Source organism: Aethalodelphis obliquidens, unplaced genomic scaffold (genome assembly GCF_003676395.1).
Source record: "Aethalodelphis obliquidens isolate GAN/ISIS:26980383/991018 unplaced genomic scaffold, ASM367639v1 scaffold12, whole genome shotgun sequence".
NCBI classification, from domain to species: Eukaryota; Metazoa; Chordata; class Mammalia; order Artiodactyla; family Delphinidae; genus Aethalodelphis; species Aethalodelphis obliquidens.
The window spans coordinates 41,646,740-41,668,843 of record NW_020837956.1 but is presented as its reverse complement, the minus strand read 5'-3'; positions in this window follow the sequence as shown (position 1 = coordinate 41,668,843).

Here is a 22,104-nt window from a genome sequence, read left to right as displayed (position 1 = left end):
TATTGAGTAAGATGAATGTACTTTTAGACAAACAAGAATTGAGAATTCATCATGAATAGAACAATACTAAAAGAAATAAACTAAAAGGAGTTTTCAACAGAAGAAAAATGACCCCAGAAAGAAGCATATAAAGGCAGGAAAGAATGAAAAGCGCTAGAAAGGTAAATATGTGGTTAACTCTAACTGAATATGGAATATCACTAATACAAAGATTAAAAATTTTATAGGACTTAAATTACATGAAGAATTGAAACATATGATAACAACTGCACAACAAATGGGAGTCAAACTATCGCAATGTCCTTGATACTTCAAAAAGCAGTGAAAGTAATATTTTAACTTATACACTAATTAATCAAGGATGCATGTTATAATCTTTACTGTAATCACTCAAAGAATAATAAAACATGTATAGCTAAAGAATTAACAGTCACTGTAAAACTAAAAATACATACTGTTAATTAATTAAAAACAAAGCTAGAAAGGAGAAAAACAAAACAAAGAACAGATATGCAAATAGGAAAAAATAGTAAGATGATAGATTTTAAACACAAGAATATAATTAATTATGTTACATGAAAATGTAAACAATATAAATAAAAGACAAAGGTTTTCTAACCTGTGTTTTAAAATCCAAATACATGCTGCTTATAAGAAATATGTTTTAAACATAAAAATACAGAAAGTTTGAAGTAAAAGAATTGAAGAAGGTATACATTGAAAACACTAACCAAAAATATCTGTCATAGCACAACTTATATCAGATAAAGTAGACTTTAAGGCAATGTGTATTTTTAGAGATAGAGACATTTCAAAATAAAAAAAGTAAAATTTAATAGGAAGATTAAATCCTAAATTTATATGCACCTAATAACACAATTTAAAACATACAATTCAAAAGCTGAAAATTGACTAAAAAGAAAAATTGTAGCAAGAAATCTCTTAATAAATTCTCTTAATAGAAGTTAAAATGAACAAAAAAAAATCAGTAACAACATAAAAAATGTGAAAAACACAATTTAAGAAAATGGACCTAACTTTTCAAATTTGAGTGGAATATTTACAAAAATTGTTTATATTATGAGCCAAAAAAGCAAGTCTAAATACATCTTAAATGATTTAATATATTCTCTAATCACAAGAGGATCAAACAAGAAATTAATAACAAAAGCATAACTAAAAAATTTCCAGATGTTTTACAAATTAAGCAATATATATCTAAATAAATCATAAGAAAAGTTACAAAGGAGATGAAAATGTTTTTTTTTTTTTCTTTTTTTGCAATACGTGGGCCTCTCACTGTTGTGGCCTCTCCCACTGTGGAGCACAGGCTCCGGACGCACAGGCTCAGCGGCCATGGCTCACGGGTCCAGCCACTCCGCGGCATGTGGGATCCTCCTGGCCCAGGGCACGAACTCGTGTTCCCTGCATCGGCAGGCGGACTCTCAACCACTGCGCCACCAGGGAAGCCCGAAAATGTATTTTTAACTAAATGGTAATGAAGGTACGACACATCAAAGCTCTGGTGTACAGCTGACAGACTGTTAGAGGAAAGTTACAGGTATAAATGCACATATTAGGGAAGAAGCATTTGTTGGAAATAAAGGGGTCAGATAGCCATTGCAAGAAGCTATTTAAAAGAAAAACTATACATCATACCAAAAGTAGTAGAAAAGAAGATATAATAAAGAATAGAAAAATGTAATAGAAAGAATTTTTTAAAAGCTGGAAGTTAACTGTTTGAAAAGGCAAATAAGATCGAAGAATCCCTAGCAAGACTGATACTGACAAAAAGAGCAGGCATACACTACCACACGAGGAATAAAAATTCAGACGTCACACAGGTGAAATCTTCTCTCATTTCACGACCTTGGATTAAACAGCAGTTTCTCAAATATGACACCACGAGCAACAAAAGCAAAAGCTGATAATTTGGACTTCACCAAAATTCAAATCTTTTGGGCATCAAAGGACACGATCAGAAAGTGAAAAGACAACCCACAGAGCGTGAGAACATATTTGCAAGTCATGTATCTGCCAAGGTTCTCGTGTTTGGAATCTATAAAGGCCTCATCCCAAGTGAGTCAACAAAATGAAGACAAACACCTAAAGGAAAAATAGGCAAAGGATTGGAGAAGGCATTTCTCCAGAGGATATGCAATAAGCACGTGAATAGATGCTCAACAGCCCGAGCAGAGAAGTGAACACGGAAACCACAGTGACATATCCCTTCACACCCACTAGGACGGCCGCGCCCAAAAATCAGAAGATAACAACGGCGAGCGAGGACGTGTAGATATAACCCTGACACACTGCTGGTGTGAATGTAGAGTGGAGCAGCCACTGTGGAGATCAACTCGGCATTTCCTCAAAAAGGTAAACATCGAATCACCACATGACTCAGTAATTTCTCCCCCAGGTATTTACCCAAGAGAAATGAAAATGTGCCCGTACACAAATGTTAACAGCAGCACAGCACAAGAGCCAAAAAATGGAAACAGCCCGAACGCCCATCAATTGATAAATGGATAAACAAACTGTGGGAAATACAAACAATGGAATATTATTCAGACACAAAAAGAGGTGAAGTACTAATATATGCTACAAAATGGGTGAACCTGAAAAACATTCTGCTGGGTGAAAGAAGACAGACACAAAATGCCACACATTGTATGATTCTAGTGATGCAAAACGTCCACAAGAGGCAAATCTTACCACAGAAAGATTAGTGGTTGCAGGGACTGGGGGAGGGGAAATAAAGAGCCGTTGTCTGACGGATACAAAGTTTCTTTTCGGGTGATGAAATGTTCTGAAATTAGATAGTAACAATGATTGCACAACTTGTAAATATACTAAAAAACATCGAATTAGATACTTTAAAGTGGTTAGGATGGCAAATTTTATATTATGTGAATTTTACCACAAAAAATTCATTACATAAATAAAAAAATATATTAAGTTTGTGGATTGAAGACAGTATTTTAAAGGTACTAATTCTCCCCAAATCAATCTGTAAATTCAACATAATTCCAATCAACAGTCTCACAGGGATTTCTGTGTGTGTGGAAATTGACAAATGTATTCTATGTGGAAATGCAAATGGCAGAGAATATCAAGGACAATCTTGAAGAAGGAAAACATTGAAGACTTTACAGGCCTGGGTTTCAGACCTAATCTAAAGGTACAATAACTAATGTAATATAGTACTGGTGCAAGATATCGACAAGGATAGATATTTTATTTTTAAAAAAATCTTTAACATGTAAATATTTTAGAAGAGGGAAGCCTAATTTTCACTGGGGAAGAATAAATGCCTCCTTCAAAAATATCTCCCTTCCACTGACAGGTGAGCCGTGATCATCGTGATGTAGATAACTGTTGAGGCCGCGTTTGGGTATGAGGGCTGCTCATTTATTATTTATTATTTAATCTTTCTATTTTTGTACATGTTTACATTTTTCACAATAAAAGGTTTTTTTTAAAGTGTATCGATTATTTTAGAAGTAAAAATGAAAAACCTCCCTCCCTAGTAATTAAAATTTAAAAGTCTCAAGGAATAAGGATCTGTAGAACCAACCTTTAACATTTTCATGTGAAACCTCATGGAAGAAAATAAATATGAAAAACCCACCAAAGCCAAATCCACTTGGGAGCCATCTGATCCCTCCAAGTCCATACTCAGTCTGTCTGGGGAGGCATTTCTGGAAACATATGGCCCGTCCTCCCACTGAGCTCTGATTGCTGGGTGCGGATGGCTAGACACACAGGCAAGAAAGACTCAGAAAACAGAGTGACACCATCCCAGGTGGCACTGCAAACTGTTAGCACCGCGGGCCCGAGACCCCCGGGCCCCCTGGGGTTGCTGGCCGGCGGCTGCGAGTAGAGCCTTGGACGGGATCTGCGGACCTCCGCTCCTGCCCTTGCAAATTCTGGTGGCTTGACAGTGAAGGAAGGAACGGCAGTGTGTGGTCGGCCATCAGGCTCAGGTGAATGGCATCACTGCTTTAGGCAGCAGAGGGAAAATCAGCTAAAGCTGAAACGTGAACAAGGTACAGCAGTAACTAGACAGAAGGAAATGATGACCCCGTGTGTTGGCTGTTTGCCTCCTGGTGGGAGGAGGCCAGTCGGCAGTCTGTGTGGACACAGGGGGACACGGCAGTCAGCAGGCTCGCAGCCTTCCTGGGCCACCTCTCTCCAGCCCTTTTCACCCTCAGGAAAGAGGTGAGTTTTCTGAGTTACACTGTGGCAGAGATGAACCCTGCAGGCCGAGTGGCCGGTTTCCCTCTTCCCAGCTGAAAGAGAGCACTGCCACTCTCGTCACTGACGATCATTCCTTGAGGTCGTGGTGGCCAGCATCTGCCCGAAGGGACCACCCTGGACAGACGCTGCCTCTCCTGGTGACTGCCGGGGACCTCACACAGCTGTCGGGCCGCCTGAGAGCCTGAAGCAAGGGCCTCATTTCTGAACTATTAGCTTCACTGTTTTGTTCTGCTTTCAGATCAGAAGAGATGCCAGGAGCCAGCCCATCTTCAGATGCAATAAAATAAGACCAAGCCCGTGATCTCCTCTCGCCATTTGACACGGAATTGGACCCGTTCGCCTGAAGCGTAAATGTGATTTGTTATTGATGCGTGTCAAAAATACACCCCTGGGCTTCCCTGGTGGCGCAGTGGTTGAGAGTCCACCTGCCGATGCAGGGGACATGGGTTTGTGCCCCGGTCCGGGAAGATCCCACATGCCGCGGAGCGGCTGGGCCCGTGAGCCATGGCCGCTGAGCCTGCGCATCTGGAGCCTGTGCTCCGCAACGGGAGAGGCTGCAACAGAGAGAGGCCCGCGTACAGCAAAATAAAATACACCCCTGCTGTTCTGGGGAGACATTTTGTTGATTGCATAAACCGCAACTTTGACTTAGAAAGTGCCGTGAGTGTGCAAACTTCACGAACAAGGCTTCCAGATGCTCGTTGACATAACAACCTTTTACTGCACCCTGCTGTGTGCGGGTGACAGAAGTTTCCGGAGCGCATTCCCCGCCGCCCCTAGGAGCTCAGAGCCCCTCGGGAGGAGCAGAGGCACACAGGTCAGTTCAGGGCGGGGACTGTCTCAAGGGCGCTGCGAAGGGACAATTATCGGGTTCTGTTTCCAGCCTCCTTGCAAATGAGTTCAGTCTTTTACCAAGTTCCTCTGGGAAAGCTGGTCTCATGACAACCTGTCGCTCTGTCTTTACCAGGGAAAAACGGGTTTTGTGCACTTCCCCCAACATGTAACATTCTGGCTCCACGGTGACTTCAAATATCCCTGAGGGCATAACACCACAGACTAACAAAAACGAGTGGACCCGGAATATCTCAGTCACTCCCTTAACTTAGCGGGATGTGGGGGCCTGCGGATAGCCCTCCCCCATGCCATGCACACACACGTGACACATGCGCACACGTGTCCCTGACTACAGATCTGCAACGCAAGTGCATTCCCACCGTACCGCTGGAGAACCAACACAGGCTCAGACCGGGAGGAGAGGTTTTAAAATGAAAACCTAACTGTAAAACTCGTCGACTTTTATGGACAAAAGCTCAGCAGTGTCTGGACTTGCACACAGATGATGCTAACAAAGGGGGGAAGCACACACTTTGGGGTCTGGCTGAACGTGTGGTTCTGGGTACAGTCGGCAGACTCTGCATCCAGGGAACTCGCTCGAGGAGCCAGTGGTTCTCGAAACATGAGCTTACTGCTGGTCCCCATTAAAAAGCTGAAGTCCCAGAAATGTCTTGGAATAAGTAGACTACACAAGAATAAGGAACTCAAAGACTTTGAGGGATGTGGATTTATCATGAACCACGAGGTCACTGCCTTGTACGCTCTTTTCTCCTTTTATTTTGCATAAGATGCATTGGTTGTGGTTACCTTTACACTTTTGTCCTGAGTTGAAGATATTACAGGGGGATCTGAGCTAGGAGAAGAATAGGCATCCCCAGATCAGGTAGTGCAGATGCCGAAACAGCTGAGGGCAAGGCTGCACATGGCTGTCTGAAGGGTAGTTGAAATGTATAAGGCAATTATAAAATGTATAAGTTCTTGCACATACAAAAAGGTGAACTTTGATGGATGTTTTCTGCTCCTTTTTTTTTTTTTTGCTTTGCTTTTATATATATATGTGTATGTATGTATCTATATTTGGCTGTGTTGGGTCTTCGTTGCTGCCCGCAGGCTTTCTCTAGTTGCGACAAGTGGGGGCTACTCTTCGTTGTGGTGCGTGGGCTTCTCATTGCAGTGACTTCTCTTGTTGCAGAGCACGGGCTCTAGGCGCACAGGCTTCAGTAGTGGTGGCTCGCGGGCTCTAGAGCACAGGCTCAGTAGTTGTGGCACACAGGCTTAGTTGCTCCGTGGCATGTGGGATCTTCCTGGACCAGGGATTGAACCCGTGTCCCCTGCATTGGCAGGCGGATTCTTAACCACTGCACCACCAGGGAAGCCCCTTTTTTTGCTTTTCAACATCCAATCTTCTCTCCTTTGGGTAATAGCTCACATTTAATATATTAATGCCCAATTAATGTATATTGATTATATAATTGTGTAAAATATGCACAATTATAGAATTGTATAATAATTATGTAAAAATAGAATCGGGCATTAATATACATAGGTATGCCCACCTCCCTCCAGGTGGGGGAGAGCCACCTGCCCCATCCCTGGCAGCCAGGTTTCAAGCAGTGACCTAGGCTCATAGATTGGATATTCCTTCTTGGCCCTACGAACCTGGAGAGAAGGATACTCGGGATCTATTCAGTGCAGCAAACAGCATCCCAGTCTGACTGATCCAGCCATTAGATCTCCAGATGCCCCTTGGAATCTGCTAGTTCACAAGCCTCCTGGGGGTTTTGTGGGTCCCCTATCACTTTAATGAATTTCCTCTTTAAGTTACACAGAGTTGATTTTTATTTCTTGGAATCAAGAAACTTTGGGTAACAGACCTTTGAAGAACCTTCACAAAAGTTCGGGAGTCCATCACATCACCTGCTTGCTCTGTACCCTTGTCACCCAGCCTCTCTCGGCCACAGGTCTCCTGGTTGCAACATAATAAACGATGGGTTTACATCTGTGGTTCCCTGCTGTCACTAAAATACTGGAAGCTTGTATTCCAAGCTGACAGACTGTAGACTGTACAATAAAATTTTCAAAGATATAATTTAAAGAAGGAAACACACAGCACAATGGCTGCTGACAGAGAATCATCCCTGGGCTTTCCCTTAGTTCTGACATCAGTATAAACATTGTCTGTGTCACCAGGTCCTACGAGGCTCACCTGGAATCATGAGATGCTCTTTATGGCTGGACAATGCCATAAAGGTCGGGCTCAGAAGTGGGGAGCACATGGTGATGTTGTCACAGACGTGGGTCTGTTTTTAAAAATACAACAGTAATAAAAAAAACAATAGTAATTCCTGACATTTGTGCAATGCTTTCAGTTGTCAAAACCATTTCACAGCCACCCATTATCTCATTGGAGTCTCACAGGAGCACTGTGGATCACTACCCCCGCTTCACAGCCGAGAAACCAAGACTCCCAGAGGTTAACTCACTTGCCCGGGGTCACCTGACTTGTCACTGGCCAGGAGGGGCAAGACCTAAATCCTCTGAGTCATATGTGGCACCCCTCCTGCCACGCCAGGCCCCTCTCCCTCCTTTGTGGGTCCCGAGCACGAGATGGGGCATCCTTCCTACCCTGCTTTGTGTTCACTCCCAAGATACAGGCCATCACGATTCTCATTGTTCTCCTTTCAGAATAAAGTCCGGCCCTTTTTCAACAATGCTTTCCTTAATCAACCTGGATTACAGAAGGAACCAAAGCTAATATTTCCTTTCTGGTTTAATACATCTATTTTATCCATTTTTAAAGAGAGATTAGCTTGTAGAAATGGCATGTAAATCCACAAAATACACAGTCACCTTCCTTTGGATTCCAGACAAATAACCTGAGAATAATCCTGACGACACTGTGTTTGCAGAACCAGAAAGCGCTGCGAGGATAAATAAGTAAGGGACCCAGTGCCCCTGCAGCACTCACCCAACTCCCCCCCCGTTCACGGATGTGAATTTATGGCTTTCCTTCCCAGGTCAAAGGTAAAAGAATTCATCAGTGGAGCCTATAATTAGTATGAGTGGTTAATTCTGAGGGCTTCACTGCACACTCTCGATGACATCTCGAAGCATTAAGGGTGGCCATTATGAGGAAGTGCGCTCACCAGTGAGTGAATACTGGAATTAGCAATAAAACGCTTGAATCCCCGTTTCACTTACAATTTGGCCTGAGAAGAATAGGACGGATTCTGTGGAAGGGCAGCCACTGCAAGTTCTTACACAACGTGAGAACATCGGGGCTTTGTGGGAAATACACGCCTAACTCCTCTTTCAGGAAATCAATGCATCAATTACCCCAAAGAGAGAAATTAAGGACACATTGTTCATACAACAAGGAATTTCATTATAAAAAATTCCAATAACAAGTTACTAATTTCCCAATGTAAATAAAACAAAAACCACTCTGATTTTTATCCATCTCTTAAGGAATTCAGAATTTGTACAAAGAAGGATACACCTAGATTTTCAGGAGACAAGCACATGGTCAAAATATAGATTATACCATGAATGTATACATTCGTTTACTTTTAACTTAATTGTGTGCAGTGACAAAACTTTTATTTTTCAAGGGTTGATCATTTAGCCACACAAATTTGGCCTCAATGCTTAGCTTAAAAAAAAAAGTAATAAGAAATTCAAAATAGTCTCTGATCCAACCCTAAATGCCATCAATGTCTCCAGCCAACAACTGAATCAATGTCCAGAGGTGGGTTATATTTTTTGTACATAAAATATGAGATTTAGCAAAGAATTATTTTATTCACTCATCCATCATATGTCCTTGAACATCATGAATAACTATGTTAGGTGCTAAGAATACAACTTTGCCTCGAGAATGATTCTGTGATCGGAATTTTGAAATGGTTTGGTCCAATGTATCAGTTGGAAGGATGACTCTGGCAGCGGGATGATGGATGGGCTGGAAAGCAGAGGTGAGGTTGCTGATTGGAAGGCAGTATAACTAACCCGTAAATAAATAATGAAGCCTTTAACTGAAGGAACGTCGGTGGGTTTAGAGAGAAAAGGGTGGATTCAAGAGATTTCGAGCATCTGGAATTAACAAGACTCCTGGTTTATTTTGGAAGTGAAGGAAGATAATATTCTGCACTTAGATGATGCTGGCATTGAGGGAGGCCTTGGTGCCCGAGTGGACAGGGGTGGCATTCTTCAAGGAGGAGGAGACAGAAAGACGAGTGGGTTTGAGGAGAAGTGGTGGGTTCAGTTCTGGACGTGCTGGGTTTTAGTTGCCTCGGAACACGATGGGATAGTGAAGATCTTCAGTCTAATGCAATAAGTAGCTTCATCTTCTATCTGAGAAAAGGGAAATCACAGAGGTAGAGTCACTTGCCTAAGGCACAAAAATAAGCATGAAATTAAGTGAAGCCCCACACTCAAGAGACCTGGATTCCATCCCTTCTGCCCTAGAACAGAGGCGTCCAGCCGAAGCCCTTGAGCTGTGTCCCACGCACAGAGGTGGTTTCTCAAACCACATGGCGTTTCCTAAGGGACCCAACATTTTAAAAAATAGTTATTTGACAAAAAGAAAATGTTTCCGTGTCTTGAAAAATTAGAACACCTGGCACTGTCCTTTCCTTACGGCACCAATCAGCTGGAGGCAAGGAGCCCGTGTGGATTGCCAGCGCCTTCTCCAAAAATCCGCACCTGCCTGGTCCCTTTCATCCTGGGAGCGGGCAGTGTCCTCAGGTCTACCCCATGCTGGCTTACTTTTATGTTTTCTTGTCATCTTGCTTTGTGTTGTTTCTTGTGTAGACGTAATTGACAGCAGAGGATTAATGTCCTGAGAATCTATACGCTGGAGACGTTCAAAAATAGAGTAATTTTAAAGGACTTTAAATAATTACTTGTATCCATTTTTTTAATGGGAAAATTGAGTTTAAAATGTGCTATAATGTGAATGGTGACTGACCGATCAGGGCTGAAAATAACCCACTAGCAATGTACCCAGAGGCCCAATCCATGTGTGATGGTTAATTTTTTGCCAACTTGACTGGGCCACAGGGAGCCCAGATATCTGGTTTAACATTATTTTGGGGTGTTCTGTGAGGGTGTTTCTGGAAAACATTAGCATTTGACTCTGCAGACTGAGTAAAGATCCGCCCTCACCAACGTGGGTGGTGACATGCAGCCCGTTGAGGGCGTGAATCAAACACAGCGTTGGAAGAAGGTTGAATTCTCTGTCTGTCTGGCTGCTTGAGCGGAGGCTCGTCCTCCCCCGACCCCGGGTTAGGAGTTACAGCATCGGCGCTCCTGGGTCTGCGGCTCGAGAGCAGCCAATCGTAAGGCTTCTTGGCTTCCGTCTTGTGAGCCAATTCCTTACAGTAAATCTCCTCTCCAGATACACAGGGCACACAGAAGCACACTCCTCTGGTTCCGTTTCTCTGGAGAACCCTGACGAATGCCCCACGTGGCACGGGCAAGGTGATACGGGGCGTGCGGCTGCTTGGCACAGGCCGGGAACCCGGGGAGCTGGAGACGCGCGCTGTGATCGCAGCCAACCCGACTCCAGGCTACACCCCGACTCGTAGCACAGCTGAGTGTCAGGACACAGAGCTCCGACTCTCCCCTGAGGAAGACTGTGACCACGCCCCCCCCATCTGCGATGCGGCCCTCGGAGAAGCCCAGAGTCCTGGGGTGCGAGGTCCACCGGGCCGCCCCCTCCAAGCCCCCACTCCACCCCACAGGCTGGTCATCCTCTCCGAGCAAATCTCAGCCACAGAAGAGTCTTTACTTTTCACTAACTCCTCCCATCCTTAAATAACCCAAGAGCACGTGAGAAGATTAAAGACGGCAGAAGAGGAAAAATGCCCGCTGGGCATGGGTGAACCTTGAAGTCCTTCCCAAGCATCCTCCAGCCTCTGCTCTTCACGTGGAATTGGAGCCCAAGGCCCCCCCACGTGCTCCTCGGGGTCAGGCAGGTGGAGCAAAGAGCATATGCGCTCGGAAATCCGACAAATCTGGTATCAACGGTAAGCCCTACAACCTTCTAGCTCTGTGATTCAGAGAAAGGTATTTCATCTCTCTGAACCTCAGATTGCTTGTCTGAATCATTTAGCCTTCATAAAAAGCTATAGAAAACATACTGACATCTAGAACACAGCCAAGCTGGCTGAGGAGACCAGGAGGCCACAAGTGTGAGAATAAAGAAAACATAAAGACGGGAAAGCCCTGGCTCCCGGAGGACATGGCCCAGCAGCTGTAGCCCCATGCAGCACCCACCTCTGTCTTCCTCTGAGAAAGGCCACCTGGTTTCTTTACGCTGCTGTCACCGGGGCATCACATGCAGCTGGACACTTTCCTAACTGGCACAACAAGACCTAGACTGCAAGGTTGTTCTGAGATTTAGAAATAATCCGCTTAAATCGTATTACGTCCTTAACAAGTATTTTATCACAGATTTTAGTATCTTTGTTAAAATTAACAAGTAAAATTCCATCTGTGACCTTTGATAACGTCCAGTAAAAACAGCAGTTTTATTACGGGTCAATTATGGCCAAAGTTAGCATTTGCTTATGTTATTTCTCCCCCATTAGCTAGAAAGGCTCCAAAATTTGAGTGGATGTACTTATGATACTATGGGCAACCTGCACTCCAAGAAATGATCAGAGTAAAATGGAAAAGTTAGTGATCCTACAAAATTATCTGAGGAAAACATACGAAACACATAGGAAAGGATTTCGAAGGAAACATATATATATATATAACTATATATAATATAAGAATAATCAGATAATAGAGACCTATATTCACAGATCAAATATGAAATGAAGTTTCTTAGCGGATAGGTGTATCTTGCCCCTGAAACTCAGTCATAAGAAGTAAACTCTTTCAAATTAAAAGTAAAATACAGGGACTTCCCTGGTGGTCCAGTGGTTAAGACTCTGCACTCCCAACGCAGGGGGCCCAGGTTTGATTCCCGGTCAGGGAACTAGATCCCGCATGCCGCAACTGAAGACCCGGCACAGCCACATAAATAAATAAATAAATTTTTTAAAAAAAGTAAAATACAAACAAAAAACAATTTCTCTGAAAATGAAGATGAAATTCCTTCTTCACAATTTTTAAAAAGCTCCTTATTTATATTGCTGGTCTTATCACCTCTCTTCACAATATTAAACAACTGGAAATTCTGCCAACGGTAGAAACCTTCACAATGTTAAAGCGATAACATTACAAACACAAAAATCAGAAGGGAAAGGAGGGAACTCGGCAAGAATTGTAGAAGTGTTATAACCCTCCCATCTTTCATAGCCAGAAGTTGATGATATCTAAAACTAAAATGCAGAGTTAAAAACATAAGAATTCCATTCTCTTATTCAATGTTTCATAATATTTTTCTTAGCCTTAGAATAATATTTTAGGGTATTAAACAATGTTTTTGGCTCTAATTTCTGTTCTCATCTATGTTACTTGATTGTTTTTATAATGTGTGTTATTATTTATATAAAAATAGTAAAGTCATTAGAAATTTTAAACAGGAAATGAACACTTCTGTATTAGTCTGGGTTCTCCAGAGGAACAGAACCAACAGGAGATGTAAATATACACAGAGACTTACTTACTATACGGAACTGACTAAGTGATTATGGAGGTTGAGAAGTCCAAGTTCTGCTGTTGGCAAGCCAGGAGACCCAATGGTACAAGTTCCAGCCCAAATCCAAAGGTCTAAGAACTAGGAGGGCTGATGGTGTAAGTTCCAGTCCAAGCCTGAGCCCAGAGAAAGGAGGAAGCCAATGTCCCAGTCGGTGCAGTCAGGCAGAGAGGACAGATTCTCCCTTCTTCCTCCTTTCGGTTCTACCCAGGCTCTCGATGGACTGGACGAGGCCCGCACACTGGGGAGGGCCATCTGCTCTATTCAGCCCACTGATCTATGTCAGCCTCGTCCAGAAACACTTGCAGACACACCCAGAATAACGTCTGAGTAAACGTCTCGGCACCCGTGGCCACAGCACCACTCTCCACTCTGCATCTTAGCAAATTACAAGCGGATGGCCTTGAGGCTGCCCCTCAGCAGAAGGACCCCAGGAGGGACCAGCACGAGGAGGGACCCTGTCCAGACCCCAGGGGGACCAGCACGAGGAGACTCCCGGGTGTGCAGGGGCCGAGCAACCCACTTGCTTTCAGAACTGGCACTGTTCCCGTCGTCTTCCCCGTCACTGCTGTCTTCCCTTCCTAAGAACTGGAGCTCTGCATTCTAAGGACCAGGGCTACATCTTTATCCTTAGTTGAGTTTAGGAGCTTGGAGGAGGGGCTGGTCTCCATATTAAGACTGGATTGTCCAAGAATCATCTCTCACCCTGTATCTCAGCCCAGCTGGTCACTTCCCAGGAGCCACACTCACTCTGACCTGGGGAAATAAGGATAATGTCCCAAGCTAGACTCTCCCAACCGCCTGTGAGGGCAGCTGGGACTCTCGGCTGGTCCTACCGCCTCCCCTCTCCCTGCTCTACAGTGGGGACAAGCTTGTCTATAGATCAGCTCACATCACATAAACCACTTCTACTGAACCCCTGCAGTGGTTCCCACCACTAGCAGCAAAATCTACAATAAAGTTCCAAAGCCACACTGGCATTGCAGGCCAGGTGTAACGTGATCCCCTCCCACCTCTGCAGCCTACTGCCCACCCCACGCCTTCTCAGGCCACACAACTGTCACCCAAACATGCCGTGTTTCAGCCCTGGCTTTGCTCGGCCCGGACGCCCCTTGCCTCAGTTCTTCCCCGATGGAAATTCTTGCCATGCATCAGAGAGCGACTCAATGGTCACTCCTCTTGGAATCTCTGGTTTCCCAATCAGAATGGACACCCCCCTTTCCCACACGACCAGATGTCTCCATGCCTTGAGCACAATGGTTCCTTTACCTGCGTGTATCCACGGCCCCCGAAGGTCCAGGGCGGTGTCGTGTTTGCCTGTGCAGCTCCCCAGCACTGCTGTAGTTCAGACTAGGTGATCCAAGAATTCTGATTTGCTGAACTCACTTCTCAAGGGAAGAGTTTTATCTCGTGTATCAGCAGCTACATAAAGTCTCCAGAAATCTGGGTTGTGGTCTTCCTGTCACCTTAATCAGGAGACTTTAGACATAGCTTTTACCAGTTTATTTTTAAGGTAATTATAAATAAGGATGCTCCTGTCAATATATTTCGTAAGTATGAGGAAAAAATCGACTGGATTTAGCATAATAGACTTCAAACTCTCAAAACCTCTTAACAAAGCAGCATCTACAATATCCAAGGACAACGTGCAACTCCTTTTATTCTAACAAAAAGAACGCGTTCCCTGATCTGGGGCGGGGGAAGGTTGGGATGAGACACCTCGGCATCTTGCTTCACTCGCGAGCATCTGACTGAGGACATGCACAGACTCTCCGGCAGCAGGAGGAAGCCCGGCTCTGCAGAGGCCCAGCGACGTCTCCTCCTCGACCCTCTCACACGTCGCTGTGCAGAGACGGAGCCGGGCCCTAATTGCAGCCGATCAATCAAAGGGGTTTAGAATTGCAGCACGGCCTTCTCCGGCTGGAGTTAATTAAAACGCTGGCGTTTCCCAGACTGTCGTTAAATGGCTGCTTAGGAAGACGTGCATATACATCCAGGGGGCAAATACAGGCTGTCAGGCTCCTCAACAAAATACCCCCCAGACCTTGCTGGTTCTTTCACCAAATACCACCAATCAGTGACTCTTACCCTCCTCTGCAATGCCCTGTGAAGTGCCCAGCATTCATCTGAAATGGGCTTAACTCATCCGTATCCTAAGAAACCATGCTTTTGGACAGGCATATTCTTTGCAATCCAATGAACAAGGAAACCGTGCTTAAGCCACGCTTAATAGAGCTTCTGAAGCACAGGGCAGTGGAGGTGAGGACGCAGCCTGCTCCTCCCAGAGGGAGAGGCCCAGACGCGAAACTGGAGAGGGTGCCGGCCCCTGCCCTGCCCGCCTGGGAGAGCGCAGAGGCTGGGGGCGGGCAGGGGGAGCAGACTGAGGCTCAGATGCCACCAACCCTCAGGGTTCCCACCAAGATTTACCAGCTTTCCTGGAATGAATGTTTCTCCATTGGCTCTAGGCCCTTGGGGCAATGCCCAGAGACTTAAACTGGTTTTGATCAAGTTCACCAAACGTTGCTTTGCTGGGCGGAGCCTGCCCAGCGCCTTACTTGGACTCTTAACCAAATCCTTCACTAAGGGGCTCCTTAAACTTCAGTGTTTGGAACGATGGTTCAGGAAGAAAACGAGGCAGCTCCCACCATACGTGTGCACCTGGCCTTGGCTACACCTGACTTCGGATTAGTCTGGAGTAGACAGGGCAGGAGAACAGCCAACACAGGGTGAGAACGCGTGAGGCTTCCTCTCTGCCTCCCGGGCTCCCCAGCCGTCTCCTCCAGAGACACGCCGTGTGGCAGGAGAGGACGGTCCCTATGGGAAGGTCATCCAGGCCAGCATGGGGAGGGGGTCAGTAGGACGGGAGCAGAGGTTCAGGCCAGGACACCACTCGGAAGCCGGCTCCATCCTCCAGCCCATGGGGCGGGTGGGCAGAATGAGGCCATAGCGGTAGGGCTGGGGGCAGGGGGGGCAAGGAGGAGGTCCTGGCATGGGCAGCGAGGGTCCGTCCCTCCAGGCACATGGGCCGGATCGTCAGCCAGCATAAACCCCCAGCTGCCCCAACCTGCGGGACGAGGGAGAGGAATTCCAAATCCCTATTTCTCGGTGTCCTATATGTGCCTTTTCTTCAAACAATTTCCCTAAGGAATGATCTCATCCTGTCTCATTCCTTCTCATACTCTTCCACCCTTGTAAACTCTTCATTCATGGCCCCTGGCCGAGCTTTGCAGGCGAAGTGCCCAGTCAAAGGGCTGAATCATGGTGCCTGACCAAACCACTGGACCAGGGCCGGCTGCCCTCTGTTCCAAAGGTGCACGTATTCCTCCCAGGTGAGGCGGGGCCGCCTGGGCCTCGATGGCAGGGACCTGTCCCGAGGGTGAGTTAGCCACCAGAGGCCCTGTAGCCGAAGGAAAATCTTCCCTAGCTCACTGGGACTTCGGCCACACTCTGACATCAGGGGAGGTACCTGGGCGTCAGGAAAGCCTGAACGTGCACCCTTCCAGTCAGCCTTGAAGTGGGCTTCCAGCCCGTCGGAATACCTGCAGGATCTCAGACAAGGTGGCTGAACAGGAGCTCACATAATGGTGACAACAGTCTGAGCCTTCTGGGGGGATGACCTAGAAGCCTTCCCAGCGCCCAGGCCCACCACTGTCCCTTCATGGGCAAGTCGGTTCTACGTGCAGTTGGATGACCTTAACTCCAACTGCAGGCTCCTCCCCTGAATCAGACTCATCCCAACTTCCCTTCCACCTGCCCTGCCCTCACATTCTTTCCCACGTGACTCCAAAAACACCCATTTCACAGAACCCTCTGTGATAAACCAAAGGGAGCTGGCACCCCTCCACCAACATTCTGTGCAGGAATAAGAAAGCACCCTGACCCGGCTCTGCGGGCATCTCCCCTGCCCAGGCAGACACAGAAGCTGTCCTGGAGGCAGGGGTCAGGGCAGGGTACCCACACTGGGGGGGACAGCCGGGGGACCACAGGGGCAGGGAACCATCTGGACGACTGCAAGCAGATGCTCACAGGGTACGTTAGGACCAGGAGGATAAGGCGAGGGTTTTCTCCTCCCTTCTAGCTTTGTATAGTTCTGTATTGTGGTCCTATTATTTTGCAATGAAAATAATAACCAATTGATTTAAGTAAAAATAAAAAAAAAAGAAAGTTCCTGAGACCCGCCTGTTGCCTGGCGGCCACGGGGTCATCCGTCCCTCCGCGGTGCCTGAGACCCGCCTGCTGCCTGGCGGCCACGGGGTCATCCGTCCCTCCGCGGTGCCTGAGACCCGCCTGTTGCCTGGCGGCCACGGGGTCATCCGTCCCTCCGCGCCTCACCAGCAGCCCCAACTATGGCCAAAGCTCACCCTGCAACGGGGCTCCCTCTGATTTCATTCCTTCAGAAATCCAGCATCTTACATCTAAGTCCCACACGACTCCCCAGCTCTCTTCGTGCCCATTCACCAACCACCGAGAGAAGAATCGCCTTGACTGCCAGCACGAGACTCAGAACCGAGGAGAAGCACCGTGTCTGTCACGTGACTCAGCTCAAACCCTGAGAAATCATTCCAGTTTCTAACCCTGATTTTATTTCTTTGGCTTCTCCTTGCCTGGATCTGTGGGCCGACGCTAATGCGTACATGTATCCGATTAAGGACAGGATTTACTTCTCTGTTGGAGATAAAAGCTTAAGGCTTCAAACCTCATCCCTGAAGGTGTTCTGTCCTCAATTTCCCATAAGCTCTTCCCATGAACCCCATCATCTCACAACCTCTCTGCAGAAAGAAGGCATTTGGACTCCTATGAAATGTAAAGGGCTAAGAACATAAATTTATATCTTCTCCCTCCTGTGACCTCACCTCCAAAATGTTAAAGGAATCAAGAGGTGTAAATCCTCAGAGGCAAATGGGAAAGGGGACAAGCAATTTCAGCTGACATTTGACAGGCAGGCAGCGTGAGGAGTGGGCCAGCGCGGGGTCGGGGGCAGAGCTACACAACGAGGCACCTGCAGAGGACGCTGGCGAGGGCCCAGCTCCGCCTGCAGGGGCTGGGAGATGCGCGAGACTCCCACAGGACAGCAAGCACCAAACCCAGGTGAGAGCCAAACCCACCACCTGACCCCAGGGCAGCAGCTTGATGCTGACCATTGGCTAGGAGCCCAGGTCCTCACTTTCTGCAGCACTGGAATGGGAACGCATGGCAAAAAGTGGGTGTAGGATGTACAGGCCAGGGGTGCAGGGTGCAGGGCTGGCGCTGGAGAGATGGCAGTCTGTACACGGAAGAGCTAGGCATCCGGACCTCCCCCACACACCGCCGGGCAGATCATCACACAGTCCTCTGGAGAAAGGCAGCGTGCTCGGGGGAAGAGAAAGTCACCACCTACGGATGTGGAGCGGTCCCCTGACGAAATGACCGGCCCAAGAACATTCAGCCTTTCATGATGGGATGAACATCCCCCCCCACACACACACACCCACACACACACCCAGAGCTCCGGGACATCAGTAGGTGGGTAAATGGATGGATGGACGGATGGGTGGATGGACAGACAGACAGACAGACATAGGTACACGGATACATAGGTACGTATGTACATACACGATAGATACGTAGATGACAGAGAAAGAGGAGGTAGATGGATAGATAAATACATGGCCTACCAGACGTTAAGAAAACACAGCACTTTTCTCTAACACAAAAGACAGAAAAAGAGAAAGCATGAGGAAGGAGACGCAATGTCGAGAGCAGAACAAAACTTCAAAAACATCTTAAAATACTGCCTTCAGCATTACAAAACAAGGTTAGGAACACTTGAGAACAGAAAAAATCCTAGAAATTAGAAGGTGATAGCAAAATTCAAAATTTTAATACATGATTGAAAGATAAAATTGAAGAAATCTCTCAGAAAGTAAGACAGAAAGATGCAATTATGTGAAAACACATTAGAGGCGTAAGCGGTTAATTGAAGAGATTAAATACGGAACCAAGGGATTTCCCAAAAAGGTGATAGAGACATCAAGTGGAAGTTATTATGGAAAAATTAATTCTAGAAAATCTCACATATTGAAAAAATATAAATCATGAGAGAGAGTGGTCCAGCTGAGTGTCCAGCACAAGGATTGCAAAGTCTACAATAAAATTAATTCATTGATTAATTGATTAATTAATTATCAGAACATCAAGACATAAAGAAAAAAACCTTAGGAATTTCAGAGAAAATGGGAGACCCCGTTTCTCATCTCATTTTTATCACAGCCAAAAGAATGAGAATAAGAATGAGATGGGATTTCTTAACAACAATTTTGGATTAAAAAACTCAAAAATAGTTCATACTTTTTAAAAGCAAGCACTTAATTAAAAATTCTAAGGAAATTCTCTACAGACCCAAGCTACCAACCCAGGGTGCATGCTAATCACAGTACTTTGAGATGTAGAAAAAGGTAAAAGGTTGACCTTCAGCGGACCATTTCCCTGGAAGCCGCTGGAGAGTGTGAACCAGTAAGACAAGGGAATACATCAAGGAAGAGCTCAGGGAAACAGATCCAGTCCGGGAGGGCAGGGAAGAGGAGTCCGAGGGTAACAAGAAGTGGTACCAAAGACAGAAGGCTCCGGGAAAGGGCCGGAGAGAGCAGAGGCCTTGGGAATTTTACACGGGCTCATCTGGAAAGAAGAAGGGGATATTTGTTTAGAAAATTAAACAAGGGGGAAATTATGCAATTGTTAAATCAATGAAAAACAAAACTCTATAACAGAAAGAATACGATCATGGCACACTGCTTGGTACTACAGAGTGCAATACTTATACAGGTAAATAATACGATAAATTATACGATAAAGTATCTGCAAAAAGCAAGGATATTCATTTGAAAGATTACAAGTAGAGAAAATGATGTAATCATAGTGCACGTCTTGGTTCTACAGAGAGCAACGTTTACCCAGTTTAATGATATAAACACTGATTTAACTAAAAATAGTGACATGATAATATTGGAAGTGAGGGAGCTGGGAAGGAGAGGTAAACCAGAGCTAAGTCCTCACACATAAGAAAAAGAGGTGAATAAACAAGGTCTAAACTTGATGAACTGGCTACGGCAACACAAGCACACCATTCAGGAAAATTAGGAAATCTCCCACAGCGTTAGAAGTTGTCTATTCTGGGGAGCAGAACTGTGGAAGGGGGTTTGGGACCAGTGCCATTGTTCTCGTGCTGCTGTTTGCTTTTTCAGACTGTGTGTACGTATTATTTTTACTAAACATTCAATTTAAGAAGAGGCAGGGCAGGACTTCCCTGGTGGCGCAGTGGTTAAGAATCCGCCTGCCAATGCAGGGGTCACGGGTTCGAGCCCTAGTCCAGGAAGATCCCACATGCCGCAGAGCAACTAAGTCCACACACCACAACTACTGAGCCTGCCCTCGAGAGCTCGCGAGCCACAACTACTGAGCCCACATGCCACAACTATTGAAGCCTACGCGCCTAGAGCCCGTGCTCCGCAAGAGAAGCCACCACAGTGAGAAGCCCGCGCACCGCAACGAAGGGTAGCCCCCGCTCGCCACAACTAGAGAAAGCCCGTGTGCAGCAACAAAGACTCAATGCAGCCAAAAATAAATGAATAAATTTATTTTTTTTAAAAAAAAAAAAAAGGAAGAGGCAGGGCATGTTGGAATACCTCTCACGCCAAGGCCATGGTCAGGGCCGGACGAGCGGATTCCTTACATTTGTTTGCAGCTTTTCAGTTTACAAATGCTTTCCTATGTATTGTTATTTAGTTTCACAACAATCCTTCAAGGTGGATATAATTTTCTTATTTACAGAAAAGGCAATGAGTCCAGAACACAGAAATAAAGTGTCCAGGGGTGTGGAGCAGAGCTCCCATCCTGAGCTTGGAACACTGTGATCCATTCCACTAGAGCCACAGTACTGGGCGAGGAAACATTTGCTTTTCCAAAAACCATGTGCTGGGGGGGAGGGATAAATTAGAAGTTTGGGATTAACAAATACACGCTACTGGGAATTCCCTGGCCATCCAGTGGCTGGGACTCCAAGCTCTCACTGCTGGGGGCCCACGTTCAATCCCTGGTCGGGAAACTAAAATCCTATAAGTTGTGTGGCGCAGCTGGAAAAAAAATTTTTTAATTGTTAAAAAAAAAAGTACACACTACTCTATATAAAATAGGTAATCAGGGCTTCCCTGGTGGCGCAGTGGTTGAGAGTCTGCCTGCCAATGCAGGGGACCCAGGTTCGTGCCCCGGTCCGGGAGGATCCCACATGCCGTGGAGCGGCTGGGCCCGTAAGCCATGGCCGCTGAGCCTGCGCGTCTGGAGCCCGTGCTCCGCAACGGGAGAGGCCACGGCAGTGAGAGGCCCGCGTACCACAAAAAACAAACAAAAAAAAAGTGTGTTGTTTCAAGCTGCTATATTTGTGATAACAGAAAATAAATACAATGTTAAATATGAATATAAATTTGAATAAATTAATTTTATTTATTAAAAAAAGCAGGTGCTAAGAGAATTTCTGGCCTTGTGATAGTTGAGGCTGCCATAGTGCATGCCACTGGGCCTTAATCCATTTCCCAGAAATAGGGAACTTCATCATTTTCCCTCTGAAGCCGCCCACTCTCCTGAGACCACCCTCAACTCATGGCCAGCAGGGGAGAGGGGAGGGTCCCCAGGAGCCCACGTCCACCCCAAGTGATCTTGTCCCTCGGATCAGCAGATCCCCTTTCTTTCCTGATTCTCAAATGAATTCCACTTTCCTTCATAGGTTTGTGTCTACGCCGCCCTTTCTCAGGCTCCCCTTGCCTCTCCAACATTCATAGGTTTAACACAGCTAAAGGCACACCCTGTTCCCCAAAACTGCCTTGGTTTTCACTGCCCCCCCATTGCCCATGCCAACCCGACGCCTTCACCCCAGGCCTGAGTGACCAGGTCGTGGCCATTTTGTGCCCAGAAAATTCCACCTCAGCTTCATGGAGCTTCAAAGCCATTGTTCCCGGCACGGCGAGAAAGCAGACAGACGGGGGCTGAGAGTCAGCGGGGACCAGGTGTCCTCGGCGGGGAGACGTGGCCTCATAAAAGCCACAGCGAGCAATTAGTGGCAGCCAGGGTCTTTAGGAAATTTTTATAGCTCCAGTGCACTTGAGTGACTGCATTGGAAAACTGGTCATTCCGTGGGGATTAATGAACACTTTTCTGTCAGAGGACAAGGTGCACCTTGAAGAAAAGAATGACAAAAGGAACTCAATTCCCAATGGTTTCGACTTAACAATCCTTTTCTTTCGGCACGTTGAGAAGGAAATGTGGGAAAATCGTCACCTGCCAAGAAGAACACTCTGATTTATTTTCCTCCAAAATATGAAACGCCGGCC